This window comes from Pan paniscus, chromosome 8, assembly GCF_029289425.2.
Source record: "Pan paniscus chromosome 8, NHGRI_mPanPan1-v2.0_pri, whole genome shotgun sequence".
NCBI classification, from domain to species: domain Eukaryota; kingdom Metazoa; phylum Chordata; class Mammalia; order Primates; family Hominidae; genus Pan; species Pan paniscus.
The window spans coordinates 135,439,732-135,454,075 of record NC_073257.2 but is presented as its reverse complement, the minus strand read 5'-3'; positions in this window follow the sequence as shown (position 1 = coordinate 135,454,075).

Genomic DNA, 14,344 nt, shown 5'->3' with positions numbered 1-14,344 from the left:
TCGACACAACTAAGGAGAATTCAGCTACAATTTTAACAAATTGCTAAGGGCTTCATGTGGGCCAATGAGAGACTATTGAGGCCCTGGGGCCACAGACAGAAGGGGGAAGTTGCACCCACATGGGTGCACGGTCCTCTCCACAGACCATGCTGGGTACTCACACGAAAGCCTGGGGGCAGTGAGAGACCCTCGAAAGCCCTCCAGTAGTGCCCAGCCGAAGAGAAGGAGTAGCAGCTGCTAGGGGCTGGGCAGAAAGTCCTGCCCCAACCTTTCTCCCCGTTTCCTATGGAACAAAAGCTTTAAGCCCTGGAAAAACAGTGTAGCCCTTTCTTACAGAGTTAAACACACACTTACCATACACCTTGGCACTCCTACTCCTAGGTACTTACCCAAGTGATCTGAAAAATTATGTTCACACAAAAATCGATACACTAATATTTATTTTTTTTTTTAGTAATCACCCAAATGTGAAAACAATCCACATGTTCTTTAACCAGTGAGTGGGTAAACAATGGATGTGGTCCCTCCACGCAAAGGAATCTACCCAGCAATGCAAACTATGAGCCACTGATAGCCACAGCGACATGGATGAATCACATGATTCCACCTCTGTGATATTCCAGAAAAGGCAAAACTCTGTGGACAGAAAACAGCTCAGCAGTTGCCAGGGGCAATGGGTGAGGGAAAGGGTTGGCTGTAAAGGGACACAAAGGAATTGGGGGGTTTGATGGAACTGTTCTATATCTTGATTGTGATGTTGATTACACAATTGGATACATTTATTACAATAGCAAAACGTGAACACTAAAAGGGAGACATTTTGCTGTATGCAGATTTTACCTTAAAATAAGTGGAAAAATACATAAATGCACAGAATGGAAGGAAAAGAAATTTCACCAGCCCTTATATATTGGACACAAATTTATCTGCCTGAAGGCCCATGGCGAGAAAAACCACAGTCATGCTGTTTGGGATCCTTCTCTTAGGGTCTGGATTGGGACCCCTTTCTTGTAACACTTCTATGTGGACATTTTGGTCCTGGGAAGACACCTGAGAAGGGGATGCTTGTTTGAGGCACAGCACATACCATGTACCAACTCTTATCTTGATTAGATCCTATTTATATTTGGTCCTTGTTATTTGCATTGGAACCTAACATGAACTAATTATAGGCATTTTCAGCCCACCCATCACTCAGACCACAAACCCCTAGACCCAATCATCTCAGCCTATTAGTTCTACGTAGGCTCCCAAATCTCTCTCTATTCTGTCCCCTTCTTTCCATCTCCATTTTCTTGATTTGAGACTCCTACCACTCACAGATTACAGAGGCTCTTTACAGATCTCTTTTCCTCTGATCACCATCCCCAGGCCATATAATGGCTCACAGTCGGAGTGACACACGCAACTAGGCAAACCCAGCATGTCACTGCCTATTCAGAATTCTTCAGCAGCTTCCCATTGCTGCAGGGAACATCCAAATCTATGACCCATCATGATGTTTATGATTCCCCTTAATCATAAAATAACTATACATTCAACATTTTATTTTAACTTAAAACCTATGTCGTTCATTCACCAATAATTTCATGGACTGCCAAGAGCTTTTCTTTGAGAATGAGTCCTTTGTTTGGAATTTCCAGTTTTCTTTCTTACATAAACCCCACCCCAACCATATTGTCTATAATTTCCAATTTTGTTTTCTTTAAAATAAGTGAGAACTTAAGCAAGCGCAGGCATTTCTAGATGCGTACAATTCTCCCCAAGCTTTTAAAGTTATCTCGCCCACACCTAATTTAATTGCAATTGTTTTTACTGACTTCCCTTTATAGAAAGAGCCTTTCTGAAGAACTAAACTTAGTTTTTATGAAAACAACCCTTTTTCTTTTGGCACTCTTATTTCATCAGTTTTTGTAAACTGTTTAATTACAATAACAAGCACAGCTGATCCTGGGAGGCATTCAACTCCAGCCGGAGCAGAAGGGGCCAGGTCTGTTAGGCAGCAGCCCTGGCTCTCAGCATTCAGGAGCTGGGAGCTTCCCTGTGAAGGCAGCCACATGCTGTGAGAGCTGTTACTTGGGAATTCTCAAATGGAATGGTTGCTCTTTTAACTGACTCCTTCTTGCCCCATCCCCCAGGTATACCTACAGTTCTCTCTCTCTTTTTAAAATATATCCTTGATACCACCCTAAACTCTGTGCAGCCTGTTGATGAACCCATCAACTACCATCCCAGCTCCAGGAACTAAGCTGCTTCTACTTCTTTGAGAGATTGAGCTTCATGACTACTTTTATATTTCTGACTCTCCCTGTGTAATTGAAATGTTCAGATTAAGATTTTACTGATCACATGTTTCAAAAATCTTGACAGAGAGTCAGGGGCACTCGGTGATCAGCAGCACCCCTGGGTTGAATTGTTTGTGGTGCACCAAAGGAACTGGATCACCACCCTCGCCTGACACCTTTCCCAGGGTGAAGGCTGCTTAGCCCCTGGAGTAGAGATGAGCCCCTGCCTCTAGGATGGCTGCAGCTGTGTTTTTGTTTTTCTAGAAACTGCCTGGAACGCAATACCATGCCTTGACAGGTGTTAAAATGCCTTCCTCTAATTCTCCCTTCTCACACCCCATACTCTCGCACACCACAGAACTTTGGCTTACATAGCATTTATTTCCAAAATTAAAATGCTCCCTGGATATGCAAGTAAAAGGAAGCAAGAAGAAGAAAGCAGAGGGGAGGCAGGGGAGGGGAGAAAAGAGGAAGAGAGAGGAGAAGAAGAGGGGGATAAAAATGAAAGAAGGAGTCCAGGCGCAGTGGCTCACACCTGTAATCCCAGCCCTTTGGGAGGCCGAGGCGGGTGAATCACGAGGTCAGGAGATCGAGACCATCCTGGCTAACACAGTGAAACCCCATCTCTACTAAAAATACAAAAAAAAAAATTAGCCGAGTGTGGTGGTGGGTGCCTGTAGTCCCAGCTACTTGGAAGGTTGAGGCAGGAGAATGGTGTGAACCCGGTGGCAGAGCTTGCAGTGAGCCGAGATCACTCCACTGCACTCCAGCCTGGGCAACAGAGCAAGACTCCGTCTCAAAAAAATGAAAGAAGGAAATAAGCAAACTAGGTAGCTTCCCAAGTCCAGGCACTGCACTTCTCTGTATAGATTTTTCTAAACATCAGTCTTGCATTAGCTAATTCTTAGTAGCAAGTGCTCTTAGCGGTACATCGGTATTAAAATTGGATTTGGGAATGGAAATTCCCTGAAGCACTTAACTGTGCATATTCGCTTCAGAGGCTCCGGAGTGAGAGCTGCTTGGAAGTAGAGACCAGCTCTGGTTTCTGGTGAGGGAGGGACATTAAAAGCAGAAGCCAGGGCCATACAGCGCCAGAGGCCCCAGCCCACTGCAGACGCCAAGGTGTGGCTCTATTAGCCCCAATGGCTAGTTGTCTCTTGCAGATTCTCCTGGTATCAAAAATGGCCTATCACGGTGGCTTTCAAATGCACTGGATCTTAGATCCCCCCGCCCCCAGAGCTTTCGGTAGAAATAAAGTGGGTGGATCCCATTTCAAACTTACTACACCAGAATGGAGGGGGAGGCCTATGCCTGCATTTTTCACAGGTCCCATGCAGTGGCTTCAAAGGCTATGTTAGTCCATTTTCCATCGTTTATAACATAGTACCTGAAACTAAGTAATTTATAAAGAAAAGCAAGTTATTTCTTACAGTTACTGGGGCTGAGAAGCCAGGGGTTGAGGGACAACATCTGGTGACAGCCTTCTTGCTGGTGGAGCTCAGTGCAAAGTCCAGCCACAAGGCATCACATGGTGATGGGGCTGAGGATGTGAATGTGCCCCTCAGGTCTCTCTTCCTCTTCTTACAAAGCCACCAGTTCCCCTCCCATGAAAACCTATTGTCAACCTAAAATCATCGAAAGGGTCGGAATCCAATTTAAAGAGAATGTATTCAAGGGCAAAGTGCAAGGGTGAGCGGCCTGGAAACACCAATTCCAAAGGAATGGAACCAGTGTTCTGAAGTAGGACATTTAAGACTTCATTAATGTAGGCAGAGACGGAGGAGTTTTTAGCAGGATTGCAACAATATTCATACAAGGTTACACATACTTACAGCAATTTGATTGGTTATAAGCAGTGTTTCTTTTCGGGAAGGGTACATTTAGCATTTTTTACAGAGGATGTAACAGTCTTGGGTTTTCTGTCGTCTGATCGAAGCAAAGCAGGATAACAATGGGGAAGTTAATCTATCAGAAGGATCATGAACAGGAGGCAGGAGGTTTTTGTCCCTGACATCATTTAATTCTCTCTAGTCATTGTACAGAACAAGGAAACAAATCAAGTTCATCTATAATCTGAGAAACAGAAATTGTAACCATATGTGATTCAATTCACAGTGACATGTCTTTCAAGGCTTAAAGTGTTTGGGGATTCCAACAGCTTTTAAATTATATTCTTTTTTTTTTTTTTTTTTTTTTTGAGACGGTGTCTCACTCTGTCGCCCAGGCTGGAGTGCAGTGGCATGATCTCAGCTCACTGCAACCTCTGCCTCCTGGGTTCAAGCAATTCTCCTGCCTCAGCCTTCCAAGTAGCTGGGATTACAGGCACGTGACACCACACCCAGATAATTTTTTTATTTTTTAGTAGAGACAGGGTTTCACCATGTTGGCCAGGCTGATCTCAAACTCCTGACCTCAAGTGATTCGCCCACCTCAGCCTCCCAAAGTGCTGGGATTACAGGTGTGACCACCACACCCAGCCTGTATTCATTTTCAAAAATATATATATTCATTTTCATACTATTCATCCATTAACCCATTCATCCATTAATCCATCAATAGATGAATCCATTCATGAGGGCAGAACCTTCATGACCCAGTCACCTCTTAAAGGCCCCGCCTCTCAATATTGCCACATTGAGAATGAAGTTTCGACATGAGTTTAGGAGGAAACACTCAAACCATAGCAAAGGCCTTCCTCAGGGTCACTTTCTGCAAGTTCCTCATTGTCCAGACAAGGAAACCAAGGCTCCTCTTTCTTCTGGCTGCCTAATGCAGAGTGGGGACCTGCAGTTCCAGTGGCTTCCAGGACAGAGACATTTCGACATCTGACTCTGAAGCCAGTGAAGTTGTTGAAGGCTGCCAGCGGCAGACAAGCAGCGAGGAAGGCTTTCCTTCCTTAAGATTCCAATGGGACCCCAGGACCCATGGATACATGGGCCCTTTCAATACCATGAGGTCTATTGCCACCTGCTCACAACTGGGCTTCCACTGTGGAAGACAGCAAAGTGCAAGGAGAGGGGATTTTAATAGAGAAATGATTGATCCATCAATTGATAGATTGGATCAATAGACAGAAAGACAGATAAATGATAGATAATTTGGTGATAGAACATCTAGTCTAGACCATTCAGGTTTGTCTCCACAGAGCTGTGGGTCTTGACGTGATGTGAGATGATGTGGGTCTGTGGGTCTCTTTACCTCTCTGAGCCATGCATTGGTTATCTGCAGAAGAAGGAGCTAGGTCAGTCCTGGAGTTCTAAGCCCCCTCTGCCTGTAAGTGCCCTGGACAGCTGGGAAGGAAGGAGGTCACTTTCCACTGCACGCATCATGTCTGCACCATGGAGGTAGTACGGGTAAAAAGAGGAAGAGGTGCAGGAATAAATTCCACACGCCGTGGAGGTTGGGATGAGAAGGGGAAGGAATTTCCACTTAAAGACAGTGGGCAGAATAGAGCTGACTTCACTTAAGGAAGACACGTCAGGACTAGGGGTAGAGGCAGCTTTAAGTGGGTGTGGCAGTTGGCTTCTGATTGGAGACTGTTAAGTTGAGTCTTGCTGGGAGGAGATGAAAGGGGTGGCATAGGGTGGGGTGGGAAAGGACCATAAAATCCGATTTCCCTAAGCTCTTTCCCCTCATGTCAGAACTCTGCCACTTTGAGAAACACAGCCAAGGTGGGGGTGGGTTCTGCCCCTGAGGGGAGGGATAGATGCTGAGAAAGAAGAAATTCTCCAATAGTAGTCCTTTTTCAGGAAGCATAGACTTTCCAATGTGATTGCATTGATTTCCAGCCTCTCTGAGAACAAGCTTTTCAGAATGAGCTCTGGGCATCCCCCACAGCTGCAGAAGGCTTTGCTCCAGAGGGAGCTCCCAGCGTCTGAACCTGGGGCTGGCAGAGCTTGGTGACTTCCAGGCACCTTTCTTCCCAGGGAAATGGCATCAGCCCGTTCCCAGCAGTGACAGAGATGGACTGATGAGGCTAGGGAGATTGATGAATCCCAGGATTGGAGAATGGCCCCCTGTAGAAATCAGGAGGCTGCCCTCCTGCGGGCCTGGCCTTGTGCCTAACTCATTCTGGGATTCTGAGCAAGAGGCTGCCCCTCTCTGCGCCTTTAGTGTGCATGTGAATCACCTGCGGATCTTGCTAAAATGATTCCACAGGTCTGGGGTGGGGCCTGAGATTTTGCATTTCTCACAAGCTCTCAGGTGATATTGATGCTGCAGGTCCACTGGCCACACTTCAGCAGCAAGGATTTAAGTAACTTGCCTGCAGTTATGGGGTTATTAGGGCACAGAGGATAAATTCAACCATATTTCTGTCTGTCATCTTTACCTGTGCCATCACAGAACAGCAGTGACAATCACACAGGATGGTGGATGTTTGCATCTCTAGCTTCCCTGTTAGGCTGTATGTGGACATCATTTATCTTTGCATCCCTGCAACCTACATAAAGCTAGGCACAAAGGAGATTTTCTAAAATTTTTTGTTGGACTGAAAGAAGTAATAGAGTAGTCAGGAAATACACAAAGGTAAAATAGAAGGAAAAGGAGATCGAGTCAAGGATCACCCCCAAGTGGGGCCATCCCAAGGGGAGATCAGATCAGGCCAACCACACCTTGCCCCACCTTAGCATCCTGGTCTGAGCACATGGCCAGAGTCACTGGGGGAGAAAGTATCATTCATACAACCCTATTTATTCCTTGAGATTCTTCTGATTAAAAACAAAAGGAAACAAAATGCAAAACAAAGAAAGGCACTACCTACCTATTGGAATGACTAAATTTAAAAACTGAATAATGCCGATTGCTAGCAAGGATACAGAACAGCAAAACCTTTTACTTGTTGCTGGTGACAATGCAAAATAACAGACAGTTTGGCAATTTTTTACAAAGACAAACATTATTTTATCATGTAGTCTAGCAATCCTGCTGCTAGATATTTACCTAACTGATTTGAAAAATTATGTTCACACAAAAACCTGCAGAGTAAATGTTTTTATTGTTGTTGTTGTTTGAGAGAGGGTCTCGCTCTGTCACCCAAGCTGGAGAGCAGTGGCTTAATCTCAGCTCACTGCAACCTCCACCTCCTGAGTTCAAGCAATCCTCCTGCCTCAGCCTCCCTTGTAGCTGGGATTATAGGCACGTGACACCACACCCAGATAATTTTTGTATTTTTAGTAGAGACAGGGTTTCGTCATGTTGGCCAGGCTGGTCTTGAACTCCTGACCTCAAGTGATCTGCTCTCCTCAACCTCCCAAAGTGCTGGGATTACAGGCATGAGCCACTGCACCCAGCCAAATACTATGGCACCTTTATTTACAAGCATCAAAACCTGGAAGAAACCAAGATATCTTTGAGTAGATTAACAGATAAACAGTGGTACATCTGTATAATGGAATACTATTCATCAATAAAAAAGAAAGCTATGAAGCCACAAAAAAACATGGAAGAAGCTTAAATGCACATTTCTAAGTAAAAGTTGTTGGTCTGAAGAAGTTACATGCTGTATTGTTCCATTTATATGACATTCTGGGAAATGAAAAACTATGGTGATGGTAAACAGGGGGTTCAGAGTGGGAGGAGGGTGAATAAGTGAAGCACTGGGGACTTGTTAGGACAGTGGAACTTTTCGGTAGGGTACTATAATAGGAGATGCAAATTACATTATGCCTGTCTCAAAACCCATAGAACTTTACAGCAGGAAGAGTGAACCTTAACATGCAAACTTAAAAAAATCATTTTGGAAATTAGGGGGTCCCAGGATAGAATGCAGAATGTTAAAAAAGAATCTAACTAAATTGCAGATGTATGAAACAACCTCACTGAGACAGATAAGGCAAAAGGTTCTGACCTAAGTAACTTTGGAAATGAGTAGTGACTGTAAAACTAAAGGCAAAAGGAACTGCACATAAGCACTGTGCCTACTTGATAAACTGTTTCCCTCAGGGGTATGGCTTAACAACGATGAAGCCACTGTCCATGTATCCTGGAAATGAACAATTAAGTAAATGGGTGGCAGAAGGTGGGAGCCAGGTTTCTCTCTGTTGGAACGGAAAGTTGTAGATAAGCAAGGAGAGAAGTCTAGAATAACCCTTATGGGGACAGATGGAGACATTAGTATGAATTCATGTTGAATTTAATACAGATGCAGATGGATATATGTGTATGCATATATTTATAGCCTTGTGTATGTATATGGCTTAGTATACAGACACATGGCTATAAATTCCTTGCTCTGTCAGCTGAGAGGGCCTAGAAGCAATGACATCCCAGTAGCAATGAGCACACCTAGCACCTGATCTAGGTTTCTATCACCATTCTCCAATAAAAGGAACCAGTGCTCTTTGGAGAAATGACTGATTCTAGGGCTGAGGCAGGAAATATACAAAATACACTTGAGGCATCTTGTAGAGTCAGAAAGTAAGGAAGTACTAAAACACACTCACATGCACAGTGATGGAAGCATGTCAAAGGCACACATGAAGCAATGGAAAGAGCTCCCAAGTTGAGCAATAAAGTAAATATAGTAGTATTGGATTGTAACCTAGAGTAGAAAATAATCTCCATGAGTCCATACTACTATAAGTAAATGATTGAATAAATAAATGGAGGAGACGAGGGAAATCTCCTGCATGGAAGAATTCCAAATAATTAATGTGGATACTTCATCCTCAAGGAGATAGAGCATAACTTCCCTCTCCTTAACTATAGCTTCACATTGTGACTTTATATCAAAGAGGACAGTATGGAAAGGGGTTTAAAAACAGAGTAACCTTACAGTGGAGAAATCTGATAAACACATCTGAGCCAGGTGATTAACATCAACAGTGATAAGTCATGCTGATAGTATGTACCCTTGACATAATGTGATGAAGGACACTTTAACCTGTGGTCTTCTTCACCAAAACCCATATCACCAGTTGAATCATGAGAAAACTATCAGACAAATTCCACTGAGAGGCAGACTACAAAATACCTGAGGAGAACCCCTCAAAACTGTCAAGGTCATCAAAAACCAGCAAAGTCTAAGAGACTATTGGAACCAGAAGAAGCCTAAGGCGAGATGATAACAAATGGAATGTGAGATCCTGGGTGGGATCCTGAGACAGAAAATGGATATTAGCTAAAGACTAAGAAAATCTGAATAAATTATGGACTTTAGTCCGTAACACTTTTCATTAAGCGTGACAAATGTGCCACGCTAATGTAAGATTTTAATAAGAGCAGAAGATGCATTTGGGGTGTATGTGAAGACTCGACTATCTTTGTAACTTTCGTATAAATCTACATTTATCGTAAGATTTAAATTTTTATGAAAACAACAACAATGAAAGAAGGAGAGGGATAACTCCACTAATATATTCCCAGAGTGACTTCGACATGTGCTGTAAGAGCTATGTTCACTTACATCTCTCGGGGCTTTGGTAATTAATCATGAATAATGAATAGATTTAAAATTAGCCCAAGCATTTTGGTAACAGCTGGTCCCCCAACCCCCCAGAATCCATAATATACAATTTATTTTGACAGGCTGCTCCTGCAAGTCCTGGTGGGAACACGAGAACTTTGCCTGTGCTTCGGAAATGGTCCTCAGGGGTCTCCAGTTGAGACTCAGCCAGGAGAGCTGGGAGCTTGGGTCCATACCCCACAACTCTCTCAGCCCTGGCTGGATCCATTGCCTCCTCCCAATGGGGAGGTATGCAGCTGCCCCTGCGGAGCGAGGGAAGTGTGTGCTGAAGCTGACCAAGTACGGTTAGGCTCTGCCTCTGCCAGAGGACACGCCACCCTCCTCCTCCCACAGCTTGTGAGTGCTCTTCCAGGTAGGAGGGCCGGTGCTGAGACTGATCCATGGGCAGACAACAGCTGAGCTGGGCTGGGAGTGGAGCAGGATAGTGAGGCTCTGAATGATGAGTTAGAGAGGCTCAGCTTGCTCTGGGTTGTGACCCTAAGCGGCTGAAGGTCTTTCAGAAAATTACTTCCTCTCTTTGAGCCTTAGTTTTTCCATCTGAAAAAAAGAAAAAAAAAATGAAAAGAAAAGAGAAGAGAAGAGAAAAGAAAAGAAGGAAGGGGAGAGAGAAAGAGAAAGAAAGAAAGAAAAAGAAAGAAAGAAGAGAAAGGAAGAAAGAAGAAAAGAAAAGAAAAAGAAAAGAAGGACGGAGGGAGGAAGGAAGGAAGATTTTAAAAATCTAATCTTAGCTCCTTTTAGAAGCTAAGAGGGCGTAATGAAATAATACCGTATAAAAGTATAAAGTAGGGGCCGGCCATGGTGGCTTACGCCTGTAATCCCAGCACTTTGGGAGGCCGAGGTGGGCAGATCACTTGAGGTCAGGAGTTAGAGACCAGCCTGGGCAACACGGTGAAACCCCATCTCTGCTAAAAATACAAAAAATTAGCTGAGTGTGGTGGTGGGCGCCTGTAATCCCAGCTACTAGGGAGGTTGAGGCAGGAGAATCACTTGAACCTGGGAGGCGGAGGTTGTGGTGAGCCAAGATCACGACACTGCATTCCAGCCTGGGTGACAAAAGCGAAACTCCATCTCAAAAAAACCCAAGAACAATAAAAAAGTATAAAATAGGGCTTTGGAGAGCTGTGGCCACGCATGGAAGGGAGGTTCTACCAGCACCCGCCTGAGCCTCAGTGTCTGCTCCCGTGTCTGCTCAGCGTGCCGGTGAATCAGTTAGTAATTGTACTTAGATGAGCAACACAAGACCTGACAAATAGTGGCTTAAACAAATACAGCATTTCTATTTCTCATGAAATGGGGTTCCATAGGAACTGAATTCTGCCAACACCCCAAATGGGCCTGGAGGAGGACCCTGACTTCCAAATAAGGACACAGCTGGCCCACAGGTGGTTTCAGCTTGTGAAACCCTAGGCAGAGAAGCCCCACCTTGTGCCAGGTCTGGACTTCTAACCTATAGAACTGTGAGCTCATATACGGTGTTGTTGTAAGCTGCGAAGCTTGTAGTAATTTGTTACACAGCAATAGATGATGAATACTCCCACCAAGACCAACGGAGTCACGGCTACGACTGTAGGGATGCCCAGCAGGAGTGAGCAGGCAGCCCCCTGGGGCTCCAGATGCAGGAGTGGCTCCCAGGAGGAGCGGGAATGGAAGTGAGGATCTGAAGGCCAGCGGGTGAGCTCACCTTCTGGCCTACTTCTCACCCCTCACGCTCTTGGGCCGGTAGCCTCCATGCCTAAGGCTCAATCCCTCTCTCTGTGAATTAGAGGTCATCAAAATTAGAGCTCTTCTGAGCATCCACAGAGACACTGTGCATAAGAGCATTCCATGAGTCATCAGGCAGCATGTCCTATCCATGACCACCATTGCTGTTTGGTGGGCAATAGAAGAGGCAGCCCCTGGGCTTTGGGAAGTGAGGCAACATAGAAGATGTCAAGGGTATCTCCTCAGTGTCAGGTTCCCTCGTCCCATTCACAATGCCTAGATGTTGCTTTGGTGAGTCACGTGGGTCGGAAGGAAATGTCCCACCCCTCTGGCTATGCAAGTGGCTCCAAGGTGGCCATGCCCACAGCAGTGGGACAGGGAGGGGCCGTTGACCTACCTAGGAAGAGATGTTCCCCCTCTTCCCTTCAGTGATGTGGGGTGAGAGTCGGGGACTTGGGGCTGCTGTGGCCTTCCTGTTAACCATGAGATAAGGTGTCTGAGGCTGTATCTAATACCAGGGAACAGCCAGGAGAACCAATCCTGGGGTGGACAAGCCAGTTGTGTTGCACTGAGTACACACACGTGTGTGCACACACGTGGTGGATGCCAGTCTGCATGTCCTAGACACTTGTTTACTCATTGATTGCTTTACATTGCTTCCAGCAGATTCCAAATCTGCACCAAACCCTCTTGGAAATAGGGCCATGACTTCCTTTTCATCCCACCAGAGAGAAAGGCAAGTGCATCAAAGGCGACCCAGCCACCGTTCATTTCCTCCCCACTGGGTTTTTATTTTTAAAAAGCAAACAAATAAACCACCCGCCCCCCCAAAGATGTAGATCCACTCTGCAAAGAATGTAAATAATAATTAGAAAATTCTAGATAATAAAGGGCATTTTTTAGAACTTTTGCATCCCAAATCTTACAGAGTAGAATGCGTTCTGGAGAGGTCCTGGCAATAGTTGAGGCTGAATGTGGATGCAAAGACCCTACTTCCCATCTATACGGTGAAGCCCTAGCTGCACAGTTACCCAGGGAGACCCCTGTTGAATTTGCCCCAGGTGACAATCCTAGTAACTCACATATCTCAAGCTACACAAGCACACTTTTGTTAAAATCAGACCTCCCTGATCTGGTGCTAGAGGAAAGTGGAGTGCTCAGGGCCCTAGGAGCAAGTGATTTGAGAACAAAAACCTGGTGTTTCAGGAGTGGAGAGTCCTGCCCTCCCCAGAAACAATGGTGAGTCCCTGGGCCCTGCCTCCTCATCCATCACCCTCAACTGTGACAGGCACGATGCCATGTGTTTTCTGCCTCCCCCTCCTCCATTCTTAGGCACAGAGTGAGGATGTCTGGGGACACCTCCTCATAGCTCTCCTTGGCCACAAAGCCGGTGGAGGACAGACACAGAGACAGTGCCACTTGTTGAGATCTGAGATCTGAGGGTGAGACACATGCCATCTTTGCAATTTGACATCTGGAGGTGCTAGGGTTGAAGGAAAGAGAGCCGTTTTGGGAATTCTTCCTCAGCTGAGTTTCTGGGATAAAGAGTGAACCTGTAGGGCAGAGCAGCCATAGTGTCATCTGGCCAAAATATGCAGGTTGGAATGTGCCATGCCTGGACCCATGGAGCTAATTGGAAGGCTTATTGGTGAAGTTCAGAGACCACAAAGGAGATTCTGAGCACCCAATCTGTGGTTAGAGTAAGATCAGAGCAGTTCTGGGGCCCTCAGACGAGGGACCATGGGCCTTGTCCAGGTGTTTGTCGTTGAAGTAGCCCAATTCCAAAGATCTCTGTGTGTCTCTTGGCACCAGGTTTCAAATAGTTGGATCAGGGAATGTGATTGGTCTGGCTTGGATCAAATGTCTCTGCTTGGACCAACCAGTTATGGCCATGGGGACAAGATCACAAAGCCCAGAAAGCCCTTGGGGGCCACCCCTGTGAATGGGGGCCACTTCTAAATGAGGAAAATGCCTGGGAGGTGGGCAGCCAGCCCCATTGTCCTCTTCCTCAACATGTGTGCCTACAAATATTTTCATATTTATGTCTGCTTTTTTGAGTGACTTTCTTGAAAGCAACTTTTCCTTCTGCTCCTCACATACCTATGACGAAGCCAAACTGAGCATTTCCCTCCAAAGAAGCAGCATTATTCTGCCCCTCTCATAACTTTCTTTAGATAAGAGGGGTTCCAAGGTATCATATTTCATAGATAAGAGCTGTTTTGCTATTGAAAGCCTTGTGGAAGCAGAACGACTCCAGTGAGCAACTATTGATGTGCCTGCCCACGTGCCAGGGCCTCTGGGACACATGGGGTGATAAGTATGCTGAGCAGGGTGTGGCTGGGCCCCTGCCAGGTGCTCAATGTCCATCACTGACCACATGGAGTGACAGCACCTTCCCACCTTGGTCCTCAGAGCCTATCATCAGACCCAGCTATGCCCAGCCTCCTACCTGGTAGCCTGTTACTTCACTGAAGAGAAGGAGAAAGAAGACAAGCTTGCCCAGTAAAATCTGGGCAAGTAAAATCTGACCCAGTAAAATCTTGAAAGTAAAGTCTGACCTTTGGCTTCCTTCCTCACCTGTCCATTCTCAATAGGCAATGTTGCCCAGAAGGTGGCAAAAATTGGTTCTTTGGGGGAGAATAAAATCTTACTATTTTTATGTATGAAGCACAGATATGCCTACATAACATAAATAGCTGTACAGTACATCTGTATTAAAATGTCATGGGGGTGGATTGATTAGGAAAACAGGTCTCAAAATGCTCCTTAGGGGGCGATATGAATAAAAATGTGTAGCAGTGCCTTCAGCTCTCTCCCTGAGTGGATGCTACTTCTACAGACATTGAACATCTTCTAGGGATGCTGTCCCTCCCAGCACCACAGATACACAGAG